Genomic DNA, 22,715 nt, shown 5'->3' on the forward strand with positions numbered 1-22,715 from the left:
AAAAGTGCTTCCTGATTTCACTTCTGAATGTCCTTGCTCTAATTTTATGATTGTGCCCCATTGTTAGGGAATACCGAAATATTGCCAATTATTTTAAACAAGCAAACAATTGCCAAATATATTATTTAAGTTCCAGGACACAAATCATTAAAAACTACTAAACAGGTATAACACGGAATCGAGGTGGCGAATGGAATGTTGGCCTTTATCTCGAGGGGGCTGGAATACAGAGGGGCGGAAGTGATGCTTCAGTTGTTTCAAGCCTTGATCAGACCACATCTGGAGAATGGTGTTCAGTTTTGGGAACCACACTTCAGGAAGGATGGATTGGCCTGAGAAGGGGAACAATGAAAATTGACCAAAATGAACCGGGGCTGAAAGCGTTAAATTACGGAGACAGGTTGCATCAACCTGAGTTGTGTTCCCTTGAGTTTAGAAAGTTGAGGACTGATCTGCTTGAGGTGTTTAAACTGATAATAGGATTCGATAGAGTAGAGAGGGAGAGGATGTTTTTTCCTTGGTTCCCCACTATTTCTGATATGTTTTTGTGTCTTCCACTGTGAAGACAGATTAAAAAAAACATTTGTTTAACGTCTCTGCCATTTCCTTATTCACCATTATAATGTCTCCTGTCTCAGCCTTTAAGGGACCCACGTTTACTTTCGCTAATCTATTCATTTTTACTTCCCATACGAAGCTCTTACAATCTGTTTTTTTATATTTCTTGCTGATATACTCTCATATTTAATTGTCTCCCTCCATCAATATGTTCTCTCTCTTTCTCTCTCCCCACGTTCCATCAACCTGTCCCTCCTTGTGAACTGTCCATCTGCAATATCTCCCAACTCTGCTGAAGGGATCTCCCTGACCCATCACCATTTCTCCATCATTTACAGACACTCCCTCACCCGTCACAATTTCTCCATCATTTACAGACACTCCCTGACATGTCACCATATCCTCTTCATTTACAGACGCTACCTGATATGTCAACACTTTTCCTTCAATTGAGGAAGCTCCCTGACATGTTTCCGTTTCTCCTTCATTTGTAGACATTCCCTGAGAATTCAGAGCACCTCCAGGCTGTCCCGGAGTTTGGCGCATGCGCGGGGCCACGGGCCTTTGGTTGAGAGTTGGACCGAAGCGAAAGGGGAGAAACCGGAATCCGTCGGGGTGGCTCGCGGTGCGGGGATAACGTTCACTGCTTTATACTCGGGCCCGGGGCCCTCTCCCCCCGGGTTTATTAACCTGTTCCCTCCGATCCTCTTACCTCCACCGACCGCTCCGACTCCCGCAGCCTCCACGACCGCTCATGCTCAGAACACACAGCCAAACAAAGAGCCTCTACTGCGCCTGCGCTCCGGTCTCCTCTGATTCAGATAGGTGATATTCTGTTCCGCGCTGCTTGCTGGGGGCTGCAGCCGCCATTGATGAACTTAATCTCCGGACTGAAAGCAAAGAGATTAGAATCAGGGAGAACGCGTTTGGACCAAGGGTCATAAAATAAACTGAAACCCCAAAACTTGGTGCTATTAAAACCGCAACAAACACTCAATGCAGCCGAGACCCGCTACTTTGGTGAACGGCACATATGATTTTTTTTCCCGTTACTATTAATTTCGTTTTATTAAATGTTGCAACTGACGGGTTCATTTAATGTTTATTGCCCAACTGTCGCTCAGGACGTCACTGTCACCATTAACCCGCCCTGGTGACTAAGGAGAGTTCCGAACCAATAGGAAGAGCGGAGATGGACTGGAGGACCGAGCGGGCGGCTGGTCCTCCAACCAGTCGGAGTGTGTGAGGAGCGGGACTTCCGGCATGGAGTGGGCGGGTCTGAGCCCGGATGACCCGAATTGTCTGAAACTCTGCATCATTTTTAAAACTTAATTTATCTTAAACACCAGGAGAAAATCGGAGCTTTATGTTGTGGCTTTCAACAGATGAAACCCTTTGAAGCGGATCTAACGTTTCAACATTTGTTGGTAAAATGGATTAATTAAGTACACCATGACAAAGGAAATGAAGCGGATGTTGTGTGGATGGATTGTGAAAAGGTGTTTGATAAGGTTCCGTACAGGAGCCTTGTTGATAAAATTAAGGCTGAAGTAATTAAAGGGAGTGGGACAGCGCGGATAGGTAGTTGGGGAAAGGGCAAAAAACAGAGAGTAGTAGTGAATGGATGTTCTCCAGACTGGAGGAATGTAAACAATGGTGTCCCCCAGGGTCAGTGTTGGGACCATTGCTCTTCTCAATATCAAGAAACGATCTGGGTTTGGGTATATGGGCACAAGATGAAAATCATCAGTTGACGCCAAAAAAGGCATCAAGGCAAACTGTGAAAAGGACTGTCAGTGACTTTAGTGTGACATACACAGGTTAGTAAATGGGGCAGGTGGGTGTCAGATGAAATTTAAAGCAGGGCAATATGAGGTGATACATTTTGTAATTTTAAAAAAAGATAAAATCGGGACTAAATGATAAAAGTTTAAAAGGAGTAGAGGAGCAGAACAGTAGCTGGGTGTAAGATTCTAACGAACGCCTTGTCTTATTAATTAGCAGATTCGAGTGTCTAGCGTTAGCAACTTTAATACTTTATTAATAGATACAAGATGAGCAGATTGCCTGTCCTCAACCGTATCTTATATTGGTCCATCAATCAGAGTAAACATGCAAGACCCTGGTGTCCACAGTAATGTAAACGAGGTCAGCCCATTGGACGGGACCTCGGATGCCCTGAGCTTGATCTCTGGTGTCTCCAGTCCCCTCTGCCCCCTTCCATCAGCATCCCCTCACTTTTATACCCTGTAGTGATCCATCTCTGTCACCTGACTTTCCTTTGTCTTCTCTGCTGGGTTTCGGCCGGAAGTGAGGAAATGACAGCTGGAGCTTCTCCAATCTGTGATTTACAAGGACACATTCCTTGGTTCCTAGAGATTACTTTTGTTCAGTAATTTTCTCATTATCCCTAAGCTACACTGCCGACTGTTAATTATGATATTTCTTATACTTTTACAATTATAGGTAGAAACATCACACGTTATCATCCAATCTATTATTTTGCTCGCTCTGGTTTAAGTTTATAGTGTGGTTAATAACAGACAAACTCCTGTTCTTTCTCCTTATCAGATTAGAGTTTCCAACTAGCCGATTCTGTGGAATGGAATGTCTGATCAATGTTGCCATGGCGACCTGTCTGCTGTGAAACGCTTGTTTGAGTTTCTAACTCAGACTAAATTTCTCTTTCCCATAATACACATTATATCAGATTTATGTCAATGTGTTTTAAACATGTTATGTTAATATCTCTAAAATCTACAAAGGGTTCAGATACATAAATCTTTAAAAGTGGGAGGGCAAGTTGATAAAGTGGTTAAAAAACCAAATGGAAACCTAGGTTTCACAAATATGGGTATCGAGTACAAAAGGACAGAGGTCATGTAAAACTGTACAAATCATTGATTAATCTGCAGTTAGAATATGGTGTAAAGATTTGGGCATCTTACACTAGGAAAGATGTCAAGGCCATGGAGAGGGTATAGAAGAGATTGACGGAGTTGATACCAGAGACTTCAGTTGTGAGGAGAGACTGGAGAAACTGGGGCTCTTTTCATTTGAGCAAAGACGGGTGCGTGGTGTTCAAAAATTGATCAGGTAAATCAAGAAAAAACTATTCCCATTGGTCGGTGAGTGAGTAACTGGAGGGAATCAATTTCAAGTCTTCACCAAAAGACTCAGCTCCAGGGATAACATTTCGAACACACTGTACAAAAATGTTAGGGACACTCACTGTTCTTCCAGATCTGTGTCAGGGGAGAAACTGATGGTTTTCTCTTATCAACGGATGCTGCAGGGAAATAACGGGGGACTGGGACTAACTGGATTGCTCTTACAAAGATCCAGCACAGGCTCGATGGGCCGACGGGCCTCTTTCTATGCTTTAATGATTCCATGATTCTATGATTCTATCTTCGGGTTAAATGTTCTCGGCAAGGTGATGGATGACAGCGTCGGAGAATTTGGCATTCTGAGCACTTAGTATCTGCTTGAAACACTCTCCATTCAGGTACAGCAAGCGTTGGATATAGAGAAAAGCTCCCTCTACAGTTTCCCATCAAACACTCCCAGCGCAGGTACAGCACGGGTTAGGTACAGAGTAAAACTACATTTACACCAAGCCATCAAACACTCACAGACCATACTGAGCAGGGTTTCTAGCCACTGCTGTAATGTCATAAACAGTGCCACTCAGACCATCTGGGCTTTCCTTGTCCCTTTAAAGGTGAAGAGCTGGGACATCCTGTCTCGAAACAAATCCCAGCTGCTTGAAGTGAGGATCGCAGGGGAAGAGTCAAAGTCCAGGGTGTGGAATGCCTGAAAAAATGCCGTCTTTGTTGAAGTCATGACGCTGATCAAAGTCTGTGTGAAGTTCTCTTGCCATTTCTGTCAAGATTTTGAAAAGACCTGCTGCCTGACACTTTAAATGTTGCTCAACTTTAGCTGTAGCTCACAGTGTCCGAACAGTCATTGATATCATATGACATATATCCTTTGATGTATCTCCTTGCACTCCATATCTTCTTTCATTCGTTCATGGGATGTGGGCGTCGCTGGTGAGGCCAGCATTTATTGCCTATCGCTAATTGCCCTTGAGAAGGTGGTGATGAGCCGCCTCTGGAACCGCTGCAGTCCGTGTGGTGACGGTTCTCCCACAGTGCTGTTCGGAAGGGAGTTCCAGGATTTTAACCAGGCGACGATGAAGGAACTTCGATATATTTCCAAGTCGGGATGGTGTGTGACTTGGAGGGGAACATGCAGGTGGTGTTGTTCCCATGTGCCTGCTGCCCTTGTCCTTCTAGGTGGTAGAGGTCGCGGGTTTGGGAGGTGCTGTCGAAGAAGCCTTCGCGAGTTGCTGCAGTGCATCCTGTGAATGTACACACTGCAGCCGCAGTGCGCCAGCGGTGAAGGGAGTTAATTTTTAGGGTGGTGGGTGGGGTGCCAATCAAGCGGGCTGCTTTGTCCTGGGTGGTGTCGAGCTTCTTGATTGTTTTTGGAGCTGCACTCATCCAGACAAGTGGAGAGTATTCCATCACACTCTTGACTTGTGCCTTGCAGATGGTGGAAAAGGTTCGGGGAGTCAGGAGGTGAGTCACTCGCCGCAGAAAACCCAGCCTCTGACCTGCACTTGTAGCCACATTGCTCATGTGGCTGGTCCAGTTAAGTTTCTGGTCAATGGTGACCCCCAGGATGTTGATGGTGGGTGATTCGACGATGGAAATGCTGTTGAATGTCAAGGGCAGGTGGTTACAGTCTCTCTTGTTGGAGATGTTCATTGCCTGGCACTTGTCTGGCGCGAATTTTACTTGCCACTTATCAACCCAAGCCCGATGGTGTGCAGATATTGCTGCTTGCGGTCACGGACTGCTTTATTATCTGAATGGTTGCGAATGGAACTGAAAACTGTGCAATCATCAGCGCACATCCCCATTTCTGACCTTATGATGGAGGGAAGGTCATTGATGAAGCAGCTGAAGTTGGTTGGGCCTAAGACACTGCCCTGAGGAACTCCTGCAACAATGTCCTGGGGCTGAGATAATTGGCCTCCAACAACCACTACCATCTTCCTTTGTGCTGGGTATGACTCCAGCCACTGGAGAGTTTTCCCCCTGTTTCCCATTGACTTCAATTTTACTCGGGCTCCTTGGTGCCACACTCGGTCAAATGCTGCCTTGATATCAAGGGCAGTCACTCTCACCTCACATCTGTAATTCAGCTCTTTTGTCCATGTTTGGACCAAGGTCTGGAGCCGAGTGGTCCTGGTGGAACCCAAAATCAGCATTGGTGAGCAGATCATTGGTGAGTGAGTGCAGCTTGTTGGCATTGTAGTCGACACCTTCCAGCACCTTGCTGATGATTGAGGGCAGACTGATGGGGCGGTAATTGGCCAGGTTGGATTTGTCCAGCTTTTTGTGGACAGGACATTCCTGGACAATTTTCCATGTTGTCGCGTAGATGACTGTGTTGTAGCTGTACAGTTTGTCTCGATGCGCGGCTAGTTCTGCAGCACAAGGCTTCAGCACTACTGCCGAGAGCTAGTCGGGGCTCTTCACAAAACTAGCTTATCACAGCAGTGCTGTCTTCAAATGGTATCCCAGTGTGAAAAAATGCATAATTTCAAAGCGAAGCAACGTGTGCAAATTGGAAGGAGGTGCGACTGGAAATTATGGGCCTGGGGCAGCGAGAGCATCTCTTCAGCATTAGATAGTCAGTATCTGAAAGAAGCAGGGAGATGAGGTCTTTTTGTCTATTTGTTCTAGTATATGCAAAATACATCATCCCTCAATGCCCAGCATCTTTCTTCCACTCTCCTGCTTTCCGGTTAAGGGTTTTTTTTTTTCGTTAAGTCGCAGTATTTGCTTTGAACATCTATTTCACCGGCATCTGGAGGAGCAGAGGAGGCTGGAGGTAAAGTAATGACAGAAACAGAAGGAGATGACACGTGATGACAAAATCTTGTGTGTGTCAATTGCTTCAAGTGAGACATGACAGCCCTGCTTTGCCGTGTTTCTTTCCCGAGAGCTGCACAGATTAGGTGCGTGCGTTTTGGAAATGGAAACAGTTACACCAGCAGCTTGTGGTAATATTTCCCCTCACTGTCCATTTCATGTACCTGCCTACCCGCACTTGGTGCTGACGTTGTATGAACAAATCTATCGTGTTCCAAAAGTAAATGCCTGTTTGTCCGAGTAACTTGTCTGGGGCGAAAGTGACTTGAGTATCAAAGGGACAAAAAGGAAAAGCAGTGCTGGTTTGCTTGCTTGCCGTAAGATTGCGGTCGATTCTATGGTGGTTTAGATGCGGTACTGTTGTTTCTGTGGCCCATGTTCGATTCCCGAAAGGAGAATTTGAACTTGTTGATATTACTCAAACTGACACCAAACAAATTCCTTTAACAGAGTGTAATACTTGCTCATTAGCTATTTTTTCTCCTTTCTTTACAACCAGCAACCGGTCAAGCTTTAATCTTACAACCCATAAGAGCGATGCACAATGCACTTTCTTGCCTTGTGTGAAATGCCTCCTGTTTGAAAGTCGTGCCGCTCATCAAAGTATGCATGAAGTCTTCTTGCCATTTTTGTCAAGATTTTGGAAAATATCTGCTCCCTGGTGCTTTAAATGTTGCCAACCTTTCACTGCAGCTCGCAGTGTCCGAACAGTGACTGTTATCATTAGCCTTTTATGTATAATCTTGCACTCTATTTCCTGAACAACACCAACTGATGACAGCATCGTTTCCTTCAAATTGAATCCCAGTGTGAAAAAAAATGCACAATTTAAATGGAAGTAACGTGTCCAGGATTGGAAGGAGATGCGACTGGAGATAATGGGCCTGGGACAGTGATAAAATATCTTGAGCATTAAGATAGTCAGTATCTGAAAGACGCGAAACCTACCAAAATCCCTCGAATCAACATGAGCCTTTTCACCACCACTGCTCTTGCCTTAACAGCCAGCAGCCCATCATTCCTTATTCTTACAAACCATTATCGCGATAAACAATGTACTTTTTTGCCTTGTGTAAAATGACGTCATTTTCAAAAGCTGCATGATGTTTTCTTGCCATTTCTGTCAAGGTTTGGAAAAGACCTGCTGCCTGACACTTTAAATGTTACCAACCTGTAATTGTAGTTTACAGTGTCCGAACAGTCACTGTTATCATTAGCCTTTGATGTATCTTGCTGCACCAAAGCTCTTTAACAACACTAGCTGATCACCGCACGACTTTCTTCAAATTGAAACCCTGTGTGAACAAATACACGGTTTCAAAGCTAAGCAACGTGTGCAAGATTAGAAGGAGAGTGAGACTGGGGATAATTGGCTTGGATCAGTGATCTCTTGAGAGTCAAGATATTCATTATCTGAAAGAAGCAGGGAGATGAGATCCTTGTATATATTCATCCTGCAACATACAAAATCCTTCGCCTCTCAATGCCCAGCATCTTTCTTTCCCACTCCCTGCTCTGCAGGGAAGTCTTGGTTTCATTAATTCTCCGTGTTTGCATCAAACATCTAATTCAACTGGCAGATCTGGCCTTGCCTTCGAGTCATAAGTCACCCCAACATGCTTACATCATGTTAGTAACTCAAGATAACCTGTTTTATGTTCATGGAATTCATTCGAGTCAGCTTTCTAGAACAATATGTCGAGGAACCAACCACGGAACAGGCTATTTTAGATCTCGTATTGTGTAATGAGACAGGGTTAATTAGTAATCATATAGTAAATGATCCTCTGAGGAAGAATGATCATAATATGATAGAATTTCATATTGAGTTTGAGAGTGATGTCGTTAAGTCCGAAACTAGGGTCTTAAATTTAAACAAAACCAATTGCGTAGTTATGAGGGGTGAGTTGGCTGAGGCAGTTTGGGAAATTAGATTAAAATATGATGGTTTTATGCAATGGTGAACGTTTAAATAAATAAATACTAATTCTCAATGAAAATACATTCCCTTGAGGATTAAAAACGCCACTGGAAAAGTGGTCCAATCTTGGCTAACTGGAGAAATTAAGGATAGTATTGCGTTAAACGAAGCGGCTTTCAATGTTGCCATAAAGGCTGGTAGCCTGAGGATTGGGAGAGTTTTAGAAACCAGCAAAGGATGACCAAGAAATTGATACAAAGGGAGAAAATAGAATAAGGGTGAACTAGCAAGAAGTATAAAAATGGATTGTAAGAGCCTCTACAAGTATGTGTAATGAAGACATTAGCAAAAGTAAACACGGGCCCCTTGGAGGCAGAGACAAAAAAATTATAGTGGGGGATAAGGAAATGGCAGAGACGTTAAAAAAACTACTTTTATCTATCTTCAGAATAGAAGACACAAAAAATATACCAGAAATTGTGGGGAACCAAGGGGCAAATGAGAGTGAGGAACTTAAAGATTAAGATTGGTAAAGAAAAAGTACTGGAGAAATTAATGGGACTAAAAGCCAACAAATCCCTTGGACCTGATTGTCTGCATCATAAGGTTTTAAAAGAGCTGGCTGCAGAGACTGTGGATACATTGGTTTCGAAGTTCCAGAATTCACGAGATTCTAGAAAGTTCCCCTTGGATTGGAAGGTAGCAAACGTAACCCTGCTTTTCAAGAAAGGAGGGAGAGAGAAAACAGTGAACTGCAGGCCATTTAGCCTGACAATAGTAATAGGGAAAATGCTAGAATCTATTACTAGGGACGTGGTAACAGGGCACTTTGAAAATCATAATTTGATTAGTCAAATGCAGCACGGTTTTATGAAAAAGAAATCGTGTTTAACAAAACTATTAGAGCTTTTTAGAGAGCAACTAGCAGGATAGATACGGGAGAACCAGTGGATGTAGTATATTTGGATTATAAAAACGCATTCGACAAGGTGTCACACAAGATTAGGGCTCATGGGATTGTGGGTGGTATATTAGCATGAATTGAGGATTGGTTGACTTACAGAAAACATAAAGTCGGAATAATTTTCGGGTAGGCAGGCTGTAACTGGTGGGTTGCCGTGAGGATCAGTGCTTGGTCCTCAGCTATTTACAGTCTTTATTAACGACTTAGATGAGGGGACCAAGTGTAATGAGTCCAAGTTTGCTGACGATACAAAGGTAGTTGGGAAAGTGAGCTATGAGGAGGACGCAAAGAGGATGCAAAGTGATATAGACAGGTTAACTGAATGGGCGAGAAGATCGAAAATGAAGTATTTTATGTGGTGAAATGTGAGTTCATTTACGTTGTTAGGAAGAATAGAAAAGCAGGATATCTTTGAAAAGGTGAGAGACTAAGAAATGTTGGTATTCAAAGGTATTTGTGTGTCCTTGTACACGGATCACAGAAAGTTAACATGCAGGTGCAGCAAGCAATAAGGAAAGCAAATGGTATGTTGACCTTTATTGCAGGGGGGGTTGGAGTACAAGGGTAAGGAAGTCTTGCTGCAATTATATAGGGCTTTGGTGAGACCGCATCTGGAGTACTGCGTACAGTTTTGATCTCCTTACCTGCGGAATGATATACTTGCCTTAGAGCGAGTGCAACAAAGGTTCACAAGATTGATTCCTGGGATGAGAGGATTGTCCTGTGAGGAGTAGAATGGACCTATATTCTCTGGAGTTTAGAATAATGAGGTGATCTCATTGATACTTATAAAATTCTTGGAGGGTTTGACAGAGTAGATGCTTGGAGGCCGTTTCCCCTGGCTGGAGAGGCTAGAACTAAGGGTCATAATCTCAAGATAAGGGGTCGGCCATTTAATAAAGAGATGAGGAATAATTTCTTCGTTCGAAATCAACCGTGGCGAGATTCGAATCCACAATCTTTGAAGTAAAAGTCCGACGTGTTACTATTGCGCTGCAAAACCGGTTGCAGTCGATGTGATTTTAGATTTCCCATATGCTGCTTATGAACTTTTGGTCGGGTGGAACAAGTGGTTCGAAAGCTCAGTGGGGATTCAAAGCAGCTCCTGAGAATTCGTCACAGCGACGGTTCATGCAATGCCTAGTGCGCGCTCTCTGTCTCTCACTCCTCTCTCTCTCTTTCTCTCACTTTTGCTCTCTCCCGCTTTCTCTCTTGAGCTCTCACTGTCCCCATGTATCTCAAGAGGGCTGGAATACAAAAGGGTGGAAGTTATGTTACAGATGCACAGAGTTCTGGTGAGACCCCATCTGGAGGACTGCATTCAGTTCTGGGCACCCCAGCTCAGGAAGGATGTATTAACCTGGAGACTCGAAGGGCTGAATGGCCTACTCCTCTTCCTATTTTCCAATGAATGAAACAATAATTCAAGAATAGAGACCTCATTGTATCAGGACGAGTGAGTGAAGATTTTTTTCTGTTTGAAGTACTGATTTCATTAATTGAATATTTTCAGTGTCCCAGCTCAGTGCAGTCCAGTCCAGACAAGCTGCTCGCACAAAGTGGCATTTTCTGTGAGAACACAAAAGACTTGTTCAGGCCATTACAGTACCGAGTGGGGGTAGGCCTGTGCATGAAATGGAATAGTGAGGTGAAATATTACCACAAGCAGCGGATGTCTCTGTTTCCATTTCCAAAATGCACGCACGCACGGGCCGAATCGATGCAGCTCCTGGTAAAGCTGCGAAGCAATGCAAGGCTGCCGTGGATCATTTGAAGCAACTGACACACACACGATTCGGCCCGTTTCACGTGGCATCTCCTGTTTCTGACTATTCTTCCCCTCCCGCTTCCTCTACTCCTCCAGCTGCCAGGTGAATTAGATGCATGATGAAAACACAGGGGAATTCATGAATCCCATCCTGACCTGGACAGCAAGGAGCGAGAGGGAAAGAACGGTGCTGGCCTTTGAGAAGGGATGGATTTTGCACATGCCGGGAAAAATAGACACAAAGATCTCATCTCCCTGCTTCTTTGGTATGTCGGATATCTTAATGCTCAGGTGATGATCTCACTGCCCCCCGGCCCATGATCTCCACTCGCACTCTCCTTCCAATCTCACACACCTTTGCTTAGGTTTGCAATCGTGTAAGTTTTCACACTGAGATTCAATTTGAAGAAAGCGATGCTGTGATAACCTGGGGCTATTGAGGAGTTGCAGTGCAAGAAGACTAATGATAACAGTGATAGTTCTAACACTATGAGCGACAGTTAAAGGTGGACAACATTTAAAGTATCATGCAGCAGGTCTGGGTCCAAATCTTTCACGTGGTATCTCCTTCTGCTCCTGTCACTCATTTTCCTCCACGTAGAGTTCATTTGGAATTGCTGTGCGGCTGCATTGCGCATTTTCCAGTTCTGCTTCGAACAATCGGGACTTTAAAGGCACCTCTGTGACCTGCACTTTCTTTAAATGAGTTTTGTTCGCGTTGCATTCGACTGTGAAATCGCTCTCGGTTTTCATCTCAATGAACCAGACTGTGACCGCATTGTATCTGTCAGCGTGTAAGTGGCGAGGTTGGGGTCAGCACGGGTCGTTTTCAACTTTTGAAATCTCACCAATTACAAGAGAAAAGAGACATTGAATCAAACTGTCCCTGTCAGTGATGAATTGAAGTGAATATCGCTCCAAGCAGATCTGGACAACTCGCAGTGCAGCCGCACAGGAGTTCCAAATCCACCCTCTCGCCACTCGGCAATCGCACGAACTGAGCTTTGCTCTGACCCAGTGTCAGGGCGCTGAAATCGAATGTTTGTCGGCCACATCTTTTCTTAACATCATAGTTCCTGGTTTAATGGTGAAAACTGCCGTCCGTTTCACTGTAAATACAAGAGACAACTTTGTAGACACCGTGCAGTGCCACAGACCTGCTCGTTGGACCTGCTCGTTTCATGTCCTCTCATTTTCACCATACCTGAATATCACTGGAATCGAGAATGGAGAATCACAACTCGAAAAATCAATCCTCTCGACCACGAGGGGACGGAGACTTCCGACATACAGATGTTTAATGGCAAGGTGAGTTTAATGTTCAGAAATAACACAGCACAGATTTTCACTCATGCAAACTTCACACCCTTTATTTTGGAAAAGTAAACTGATAGTGGAGAGATGGTATATTGATCGCGGCAACCTGAATTTTTAGCTCGTTGAATCAATAGTTCAAAAACAAACGTGTCGTGTCTCTGTGGCGCAATCGGTTAGCGCGTTCGGCTGTTAACTGAAAGGTTGGTGGTTCGAGCCCACCCAGGGACGGTAGGGAACCTTTTACCTTAAGATTCATGGTCTCATATTTCCTGGTTTCAAATATATGTTTTGTCTGCACAAAAATGCCCGGTTTCGATGGCCAGCTGAGCATGGCCGATCTTCCACCATTTAACCTGAGATTGCCTTCACGGAAATCAGAATTCTCCTTGACAGAAAAGGTCCAAAGATTGCAGGAGAGCCGCTTCACTCTGACATGGATGTTTCTGCAGTGAGCGACACCAGACTGTTTCCACAATAAATGTCAGTTCTTTTATTTTGGAAACGCAAAATTGTTTTCGCATTCCGAAGGGTTTCAGTTCATTTGTGAACTCCACCACTGACCCTGCTGAAGGTTGTAGGCTCAGGGAGTGGGACCTCCAGGAGTGGACTGTAAGAAAGCTGGGTTTCGGCATCCTGACAAATATATGCCGAGGAACCAGAGAAAACCTGACGAAGGAACCGTCTGGGGTTTTACCTGTTAGTTTAAGTCTCAGGGTGAATGATTCCTGACTCCCCGAACTGTCTCACATTTAACTCAGGTCAGATCAGGATGAATTCAGTTTACAGGAGGATAGTGTCAAATATCACCCACAATCGAGGGAGACAAAATCAGCCATTAGACAAGCTACGAGATCATTGGAAAAGAAGATGGTGCACAATTGTGAGAATAAAAGCAAACGCTTTTTCAGCTGCGTCAGCAGTCAGAAGACCATTAAAGATAGTTTAGGTCCACTGAAAGACAGTTCAGGACAGATTCCCAGGCTATGGCAGAGCTGTTAAATGACTATTTCTCATCAGCCTACACTCCTGTGGATGATGCTCAGATTCCAGTTGTGGGATGTGCTGTCGACAATAACATCATAAATATTAAAATGGAAAGGGATGTCATCTTGGATGAAATACGAAATCTCAAAATAGATTGTGCTCCAGGTCCAGATGATATTCACCCACGGGTGTTTAAAGAGATGAGACGGTGCTCTGTGAGCCCCATGCCTGTATCTTCAACAGCTCAGTAGAGTCAGCGATTGTCTCCTGAGATAGGAAAATAGCTTACGTAGTTCCCATTTTCATTAAATGGGACAAATCAGAGCCAGGGAATGACAGATCCATCGGTGTGATATCGATCAGAGGGAATGTGCTTGAAGGGATCCTAAGCGATGCTGTTTATGACCACGGGGAAAGAGAAGGGGCCATTAGAGATACTCAACACGGCTTCCGGGAAAGAAGGTCGTGTCTTACAAACTTGCTTCAGTTATTTGAAGAAGTTGCTGGGTTAGTGGATGAGGGAAATCCGCTTCACATTGTCTATCTCAAGGGTGTCAAACTCATTTTGGATGATGAGCCTGATCCGATATCATGGCACCTGGCCTGGGCCACATACAGCAAAAGTTATTGAACTGGAAATAGATGAAGGTGAACCATATTGTTACTTACTTACGTTTAGATTTTATTTACTGCTACTGCAGCTCCCGATAACTGGCACCTCTTGGCTTGAACCATTGCATCAATATTTGGAGAAAATGACTGGGCTGTGTGATGTCTTGGATAAAAACATGAGGCCACTTGTCATTACAGAACTTTGGAAGTGATTTCCACAGTTTCACAACTCCCTGTGTAAAGAGGTTTCTCTTGATCACTGCACTAAAGCAGAAAGTCGGGGTTAAGGGTCGCTCCTGAGACTGGTAAAAGGTGGAAAGTGGTGTTCCACAAGGATCGGTGCTGGGACTACTATTCACAATTTATATAAACGATTTGGACTCGGGAATCGGATGTACAATTTCAAAATTTACGGATGACACCAGTTTGGGGCGAGGGATAGATGATACTGATGAATATTACAAGAATATGCAAGAAGACATCAATAAACTTGCAGCATGGGGGTGTAATTGGCAAATTAATTTCAATAAAGATGAGGATGAAGTGGAGCATTTTGGTAGCAAGAACAAGGAGTCCTCATAATGCTTGGACAATAAGACTCTGTATGGGGTAGAGGAGTAGAGGGATCGAGGGACACAGATACACAAATCACTAAAATTAGTGATGCAGGTTAAAAAGGCCATAAAAAAGCAAACCAAACACTGTGGTTCATTTCTAGAGGGATAGAATTGAAAAGCTATGTTAAACTTGTATGGAACCTTGATTGGACTACACTTGGAGTACTGGTGAACATTTCTGGTCTCCATATTATAAGAAGGATATAGAGATACTGGAGAAGGTGCAAAAAGGATGTCACCATATAAGTGGTCGCTGGATTTGGTGTCTCTGTGTAACTGATCCCTGTATTTGGTGCCCCAAATGTAAGTGATCCCTGGACTTGGCGTCTCAGTGTAAGTGGTCCCTGGAACTGGTGTCTTAGTGTAAGTGGTCCCTGGATTTGGTGTCCCAGTGTAAGTGGTCCCTGGATTTGGTGCACTGTGTAAGTTGCCCTAGATTTGCTGTCACAGTGTACGTGGTCCCTTTTGTATTGAGGCCTTGCTCGTGGAAATTTTCTCCTCTTTTCACTTTTGCAAAAATTGTTGCCAGCTTATTAAAGCCATGAACTGGCTCTCGGGTAGGGCACAGAAAAAAATGAAACCTCGTCAGTTTCCCTGAGAATGACAGGTCTGAATTCGAGTTAGAGAAAATTTAGCAATTAAACCAGACTGGGTGGGTCGGGTCTGAGTTGCGACTTAGTAACGGAAAACTGGCGGCCAGTTTACTTCGCACCATGGGGAAGGGCCGAGCACTCGGGTTTCTGTATAATTTATTTATTTATTTTGTTTGTTGCCTCCCTGGCACCGACCTCGATTGGATGACAATAATTAATTTTCTGTTCACCAATTCCGGCTTTCAATGGCAGGGCATTTCCCCACAAACCCCCGCGCCTCAGTCTGTGCCTTATCAATGACTACAGGAGACACATGTAACGAGTCGCACAACACCAGGTTATAGTCCAACAGCTTTATGAGAAATCACAAACTTTCGGAGCTTTGCTCCTTCGTCAGGTGAAGTGAAGAGTTACATAAAAGCACAGCATATATAGTCAGAGAACAAAGCCAGATGATTACAGATAATCTTTCGAACTGCCCTTTATCACACCTCGGCAGAGAGATACTCACAGCAATCAAAGGAGTGTTCAAACAGGTTAGTCAGGAAACATTACATCCAAGAATACTGAGGTGGGGTCACCAGGGGTCAAATGTAGCAAATGCTGGGGTTTGTATTAAAAACAGATAACTTTTTTTTTGCTGGAAATCGCAGCAGGTCCGGCCGCATCTGTGTATGGAGATCAAGCCAACAATGACTTGAGCCTGGATGACTCTACATCAGGTGGGGTTACATGCAGCATGACATGAACCCAAGATCCCGGTTGAGGCTGTCCTCATGGGTGCGGAACTTGGCTAATAATTTCTGCTTGACGATTTTGCGTTGTCGTGTGTCTCGAAGGCCGCCTTGGAGAACGCTGACCTGAAGATCGGTGGCTGAATGTCCTTGACTGCTGAAGTGTTCCCCGACTGGGAGGGAACCCTCCTGTCTGGTGATTGTTCTGCGGTGTCTTCAACATGTCATCGATGATGACGAACACCTCGCTATGGCCATCCCCACACCTCCACTACTCGCCTTCAAACAGCCACGTAACCTCAAACAGACCATCGTTCGCAGCAAATTACCCAGCTTTCAGGAGAACAGCGTCCACGACACCACACAACCCTGCCATGCTAACCTCTGCAAGAGATGCCAGATCATCGACACAGATATCACCATCACACGAGAGGACACCACCCACCAGGTGCATGGTTCATACTCCTGTGACTCGGCCAACGTTGTCTACCTCATACGTTGCAGGAAAGGATGCCCCGGAGCATGGTACATCGGCGAGACCATGCAGACGCTGCGACAACGGATGAACGGACACTTTTCCAGGGTATTTGAAGGGGAGGATTGCAGACGGAAATTCAAACCAAAGATCACGTCAAGATCTGACAGAGTCACACGATTCAACAGGACCTGACTATTATCGGCCTTTGAATGTGAAAGGAGAAATGTTTGTCTTTTCTGTCTGCGGGAAACGCTTTCCAACATCAGTGTGACTGGAAAAGCACCGAGACACACACCCGAGTGAGAGTGTTCCAGTGCACTGACAGTGGAAAGTTATTTAACCAGTTACACAGCCTGAAAAAACGCCACACCATTCAGTACACGTGTTGTGTGTGTGGACGAGGCTTCCACTGATCGTCCAACCTGGAGAGACACAAGGACACCCGCACCATGGAGAAACCGTGGAAATGTGGGGACTGTGGGAAGGGATTCAATTATCCTCTGAGCTGGGAACTCATCGAAGCAGTCACACTGCGCAGAGGCCTTTCACCTGCTCCACACAAAACAGGAAAAGCACAGTTTCCGCTCTAGGGTGCGTTTCCTGATCTCACCCGGAGTGGTACTGAGCCCCACAGAGCAGGAAACGCCCAGGCTCATTCACAGGCCTGTGCTGAGTTTTCTATTGTCAGGCTCATGGTTTCGAGCCCAACTTCGAGTGGTTTGTGTGATAATTTTTAGGCTGATTTCACAAGCGATTCTCAGTTCCAAATTCCACCGACAGAGAGCTCAAGGAGTATTTGATATAAATTAGATTCAAGGGCAGTATCAGAAATGTCCTCCTTGATTCTGGACCTTGATCTCTCTCCAACCGCTCGCTGCTACAGATTGAACTTTATTTCAATTCACCTGCAGCTCGGGGTCAGTGCGGATCAGAGTGTTTCGGGCCCATCTCTCCCTTCAGAGCCCATCAGTGCCGGGAAAAGAATGGAGAATTTTACAAACATTCCATGTTCTGTAACTTTTCATGAAAACTAAAGTGTTTTTCACTCCGTGTCCAACACTGTGTGGTCTCCCCTAGCGTGTCCACTTTCTGTGTTTAGAAACACTTCGGTGTATTTCGTTCCGTGTCCAAAACTGTGACGTCTCCCCTGGTGTATTAGCATTTTGTGTTTATAAAGAGTGTAAATTATTGACCGGGGGTTTGTGTGTAGGGATTTTGAGGGTGAGCTCTGATTCCCGCTCCCTGATGGATTGAATGGAGAAAAGAATTAATGAGAGAGAGGCGCGATGTGGGAGACGGGATGATGGAAGAATGTGACCATGATCCTGGTTAAAAGTGGCCCAAACACACGATAATATTAATATATCACCAGCAGAACATTAACATAACCTGAGTTCCGAGATCTGGTCGGGTCCCATTCCCCCGAAGTAAGGAATGAGCGGGAGAGGCAATTCCACCCGATTTATGTTTTTTTTTCCAAAGCAACGCCACACAGTCCAACTTGGGATGGAGCCGAAATAGCTTAGTTGAGAATGCGAAAATTTGAAAGTCCCTGGTTTAATTCCGAATTTCAGCAAAATTTGGTTGTTTGGCTCTCGTTCTTTGGATCGAATCTCGCATTAACTTACAATGAAATTTTAACCGGCGCTGGAGGCTTCGGGAAGGATGAGAGAGGCATCAAGATTGAGAAATATTGATACAATCTTTATTTAGCTTTATTTCTTTCGGCATTTTTCTCTGTTTTTTGCCTCTCTCAGTGCCGGGTGAACATTTTATTTGAAACATTTGATTCCTAAACTGATGCCTTTTCCACATCTCGGGCGGCCAGACACGCTTTTTCTGTTTGTTACTCCTTGTGACCATTAAAGGGAACAAGCCCCGAGTTAAAGGTTTATCAGCAAACCGACAGAGAGATAACACAGCGGGAATAAAACTCTTTGCCTCACATTGTTAGATACTGAGTGACACAGATTGTAATGTATGCAAGTAAACATACCCGGATACTGAGTGACACAGATTGTAATGTGTGTCAGGAAACATACCAGGATACTGAGTGACACAGGTTGTCATGTGTGTAAGTAAACATACCCAGATACTGAGTGACACAGATTGCAACGTGTTTCAATAAACATACCCGAATACTGAGTGACACAGGTTGTCATGTGTGTCAGTAAACATACCCAGATACTGAGTGACACATATTGTAATGTCTGTCAGTAAACATACCCGGATACTGAGTGACACAGATTGTAATGTTTGTCAGTAAGTATACCCGGAAAAGGGGTGCCGGAAATGGAAAGAAATAGAGAGATGGAAAAAGAGAGAAAAGAGACAGATGGAAAGAGATGGAGACACGGAAAGGTGAGTGAGAAAAGAAGGATAAATGAAGAATGAAAAGAAAGATGTGTTTCTCCGCCCCACAGGCAAAGATATATCAAACATTGTAATGAATGCTACTCCAAAAACTATTCCTTCTGACTTTTTGGGTGAATTTGCTTGTTTGTAAAATCTGGATTTTCAAAGTTACCAAAATAATGTAATAAACAACTGATGGCTCATACAAGGATCGAGCCCGCGACCTTAAGCGGTATTAGCACCACGCTCGAACCAACTGAGCTAAACGACTATTCGCTTTTTTCATCGTCATCGGCTTGGGCAGGCGTTGGGCGGTCTGTGTTTTACTTCTCACACTGCGTAATACGGTTATTGCACCAACATTGAACACACCACATCCCTTAAACATTGTTGCTTGTTTCTGCATAAAACTGGCAAGGGAGTAAATCGAAATTAACAGATAAGGAGCACATTAATGCGACTAATTTAATTCTGGTAATCATTATGTTCTGAACAATGAAGACCCCACCCCTAAAACACTGCACCGCTGTTAAACCAGTGGGCAGGACCCTGAGGTACTGCGAAAATCGTGTGCTCAGGTTTCCGTATTGTAGTGCTTATCATGTTCGCCTTTTACGTGAAAAAGCTCTATTTCATTTCCCGCATAAAAACATAGTTTTGAACAACTTGCTTCGGATAAACCTCCAGGCGTCAACTTGTGCTTAGAGAAGGGACAATTATTGTTCCTTGCTGTTAACTTTAACAACGGCTGTACCAAATTCCAAGTGTCATAAACTATCAACATTTTAAACCCAACTCTTAAAATGCAGTCTGGAAAGTGAGAATCGGTGAAAGTTCATCGCATACAAAGCACAAAAAATTATCTAAAGTTTCACTATCCATGTTAGTATTTCCGTGAGTCTGCAGCATAAAGTTATCGGTTTCAACAATTATTCAACTTTCATAGTCTTTTATTAGTTCCATTAATTAATTTAATAACGTTCATTGGTCACTGCAACCGCAAGCTTTAGCTCGGTGAAATATTAATTTTGTTAACCATGCAATGTGATGTTTTTCTCTGGCACCATCATTGAGCACGTTGGGCTCTTAAAACAAAATTTGGTGGTTCGATGACCCCCAAGGGACGATACAATATCCCGGATTTCAATGTGTGTTTTCACTGTAAGAAAATGCACCATAAATGAATTTGATGAAGAGTAGATAATATTGTTGACTTGAAATAGTTAGTGTGCAACTTGACATTGCACCACATCGGAATCCAAATTGAGATTCGGGGCCAAAAAAGCAGATGCATGCACGGAGGCAGAGGGCAAGGCTGAAGTATTAAATGAGTACTTTGCATCTGTCTTCACCAAGGAAGAAGAAGCTACCAAAGTCAGTAAAATAGGAGGTCGTGGAGATACTGGATGGGATAAAAATTGATAAAGAAAAGGTACTAGAAAGGCTGGCTGTACTTAAAGTGGGCAAGTCACACGGTCCGGATGGGATGCATCCTTGGTTTCTGAGGGAAGTAAGGGTGAAAATTTCAGAGTTGCTGGCCATAATCTCCAATCGTCCGTAGATATGGGGGTGTGCCAGTCGACTGGAATATCTCAAATGTTACTCCCTTTTTAAAAACGTGTGCAAGGTTAAACCCAGCAACTCCAGGCCAGTCAGTTAAACCTCGGTGGTAGGGAAGATTTTGGAAACGATAAATACGGGATACATATAACAGCCAGTTCGACAAGTGTAGATTAATAAAGGAAAGCCAGCACGAATTTGTTAAAGGCAAATCGTGTTTAACTAACTTGATTGAGTTTTTCGATGAAGTAAAGTGCCACATAATAGGCTTGTCAGCAATATTGAAGCACGTGGAATAAAAGCATGGATACTAAATTGGATAAATGACAGGAAACAGACAGTCGTGGTGAACGGATTATTTTAGGACTGGATGAAGGTGGACAGTGTTGTTTTCTATGGGTCTGAAATGGACCACTGCTTTTTGATATATATTAATGATTTGGACTTGTCCGTACAGGAACAATTGCAAAATTCTCACATAACACAAAACTAGGAATTGCAGTAAACAGTGAAGAGGATAATAATAGTCTTCAAGAGTACACAGACGGGCTGGTGGAATGGGCGGACACATGGCAGATAAAATATAATTGTCAACAATTTTACAACACCAAGTTATATTCCAGCAATTTTATTTGAAATTCACAAGCTTTCGGAGGATTCCTCCTTCCTCGTGGACCACAGCATTCACCTGAGGAAGGAGGAATCCTCCGAAAGCTTGTGAATTTCAAATAAAATTGCTGGACTATAACTTGGTGTTGTAAAAATGTTTACAATTGTCAACCCCAGTCCATCACCGGCATCTCCACATCATGGGTGAAATTTAATGCAGAGAAGTGCGAAGTGATATATTTTGGCAGGAAGAATGAGGAGAGGCAATATAAACTAAATGATACAATTCTAAATGAGGTGCGGGAATAGAGAGTCCTAGGGGCATATGTGCACACATCTTTGAAGGTGGCAGGATAGGCTGAGAGCGTGGTCCTGTACTTTATAAATAGAGGCATAGAGTACAAAATTTAGAAAGTTATGTTGAACCTTATAAAACACTGGTTCGGCCACAACCAGAGTATTGTTCCAATTCTGGGCACCGCATTTTCGGAAGGATGTGAAGGCCTCAGAGAGCATGCAGAAAAGATTTACTAGAATGGTTCCAGGGATGAGGGACTTCAATTATGTGGACAGACTGGAGAAGTTGGGATTGTTCTTAGAGCAGAGAAGGTTGAGTGGATATTTGATAGAAGTGTTCAAAATCATGAGGGATTTAGATAAAGTAAATAAAGAGAAACTGCTCCCGTTGGCGAAAGGGTCGAGAACCAGAGGACGCAGATTTACGGTGGTTGACAAAAGAACCAAAGGCGATTTGGGGAAAAAACTTTTTAAACCAGCGAGTAGGTATAATCAGGAATGCATCGCCTGAAAGGGTGGTGGAAGCAGATTTAATCGTAACTTTCTAAAAGGAATTGGATAAGTATTTGAAGGGACACTATTTGCAGGTACACGGGGAAAGAAGGGGGGAATGGGACGATCTGGATTGCTCTTAAAGAGAGCCGGCACAGGCTCGATGGGCCGAATGGCCTCCTTCTGTGCAGTGATGATTCTATGATTCTGTATCTCCCAATCTCCATCTTAAATGCTGCTAACTTGATGTTAGGTTTTGTCTGTACTTTTATCTCTCCATCTCTCTCTGTCTCTGTCTCTCTGTGTTTCCCCCTGATGGACTTCTCAGGCAGCCGTGAACGGCGATAGCTGATCGAACCTGCGACACCAGCAGAGAACGGAAAAGATAGAAAGACTGAGACGGTAGGAAAAGTAAAAATCCAACCCAGATGATGAATTGGCAGATAATGTCTGCACATTAATGTCACTTCGTACTCACAGTGAAAACATCAGTAATTTTATTCCACTATAAAAAGAAAGAAAGTCTTGTATTTATAAAGCGCTTTTCAAGACCTCAAGACGTCCCAAAGCGCTTTACAACCAATGAAGTATTTTTGAAGTGCAGTCACTGTTATACTTGTGGTCGAGTGGATAATCTGCGGATGCCGAGGGAGACAACAATGTAACTTTAGAGCAATTAATTCTGAAAAGTCTCACTTGATAATACAAGTCGCACACTCCAAACGAAGGTGGTAAAGAGAGGCTAAAATTGTTGATATGAAATAGTTAGTGTACAACTTCACATTGCTGTACATTGGAATAGCAAACGTGATTGGATGGATGGTGGGATGGACGATCGGCAATGTGTGGCACCGAATTCTGCACTGGTCGTACCCGTTTGGTAGCAGTAGCTGTTCACCTTTCTCGCA

General features: G+C 43.9%; 1 non-coding gene across 1 annotated transcript; it reads left to right on the forward strand.

Annotated features, from left to right (window-relative positions):
* The first annotated feature begins 12,630 nt into the window (after positions 1-12,630).
* On the forward strand, positions 12,631-12,704 carry trnan-guu (transfer RNA asparagine (anticodon GUU)). The gene has a single exon. It is a non-coding gene; the product is annotated as a tRNA-Asn (tRNA).
* Positions 12,705-22,715: the final 10,011 nt, after the last annotated feature.

Source organism: Heptranchias perlo, chromosome 20 (genome assembly GCF_035084215.1).
Source record: "Heptranchias perlo isolate sHepPer1 chromosome 20, sHepPer1.hap1, whole genome shotgun sequence".
Taxonomy (NCBI): domain Eukaryota; kingdom Metazoa; phylum Chordata; class Chondrichthyes; order Hexanchiformes; family Hexanchidae; genus Heptranchias; species Heptranchias perlo.